This window comes from Sinocyclocheilus grahami, unplaced genomic scaffold, assembly GCF_001515645.1.
Source record: "Sinocyclocheilus grahami isolate Dianchi unplaced genomic scaffold, SAMN03320097.WGS_v1.1 scaffold4964.1, whole genome shotgun sequence".
NCBI lineage: Eukaryota > Metazoa > Chordata > Actinopteri > Cypriniformes > Cyprinidae > Sinocyclocheilus > Sinocyclocheilus grahami.
The window spans coordinates 8,183-9,712 of record NW_015509787.1 but is presented as its reverse complement, the minus strand read 5'-3'; positions in this window follow the sequence as shown (position 1 = coordinate 9,712).

Sequence of the window (1,530 nt, the reverse complement as noted above, 5' to 3'; positions counted from 1 at the left end):
TATATATATACACATACCTACACACATACATACATACACATTATACATACATACACATTATATATATATATATATATATATATATAATGCAGAAAACAGAAATATTTGGAAAATATGACTATGCATGAAGAGGAAACAATCCATCTCGAATTTGGATGGTTGGACGTTCTTAATATATATTAGATATATTATTTCAGTTATTTTATTGGAAGTATATATATATTATATATTAATATTATTAAGCATATGTACATAATGTCATCATGTATGTATGTATGTTCTGTTGTGTGTGTGTTTTATGATCATGAATTCTCACAATCTTTTTTAAAAGCTTCTTAGTTTTGCTTTTGCCATAACTCAAATTAGCTGAATTTTGATTTGTCATCAGTCTCTTAGAGACGGTTATCTATGGAAGCCACTGAAAAAAAGTCAGAATTGTGAGTTTATAAAGTCCAAATTTGAGGGAGGAAAAAAGACTGACATGTTCTCAGAATTGCGAGTTTATATCACGCAATTCTGAGGAAAAAATGTGAGATAAAAACTCGCAATTACCTTCTTTTTTTATTCAGTGGCGGAAACGGGCTTCCATAGTTATCTAATGCCCTTAACATGACTGCTAGAAAGTCTACTAGCAAACTCAAACTTACAGTAAGTTCTTAACACTGAAAGTCAGCTCCATCTGACGGCAGCAGATGTGTTGGACAGGATCATGTGCTATATAAATAAGCCCGGTTAAGAGAGATTCACAGTACCTTCAACATCAGATAGCCATGACATAACACACACATGTACACACAGCACGAGCGCCTGTGCTGCAGCAGACCACGTGCTAGAGGACAGATGTGCTCAACAGTCCCACAGATGCGCTACTGCTTGTGTTTGATGTACAGCTGCTTAACGTGCATGCAAGAACAATGTTTGATCGACCATGTGTACAGAAAGGGCAACACTTGGTTGTCGTGATCAATGCTACTACTGTCTTCCTGTTTAATGAAGCGCACAGCCAAAAGTCACGGTGTCTGTCAAAATAAAAGTCACCCGCTGTGGTAATAAAAAAAATATTTGATGTACTGTATGGGACAAGAATGAAAACATAATGAATTTGAAGGAGGGAAATATACATGTATTAATAATATAACATTATTTAATATATTAAAACATATTAGATAATAGATAGAAATATATGAATAAATACATTTATAAATGCACAAGTAATATGTAAATCATTATATAATTAAAATTCATACTGCAATTAATTAATAAAAAAGTTACTTTGATATTTAAATGACTTAAAAATATTTTATTGTATTGTTGATTGCCTATTTAGACATATGATATATTTATTTCATGATTTACATGTGCATTGTTGCCCTATAAAAGGGGGAAAATACAAAACATTTAGAAAGTATTGATTGTATACAGCTGATAACAATGCTGCTGTCATATTAGTATTAATAATCTTTGTTTTATTGTATAAATAATTGCCTATCTTTGTGCCTTTCTTGTATAATGAGAAAAAATGAAAAAGAA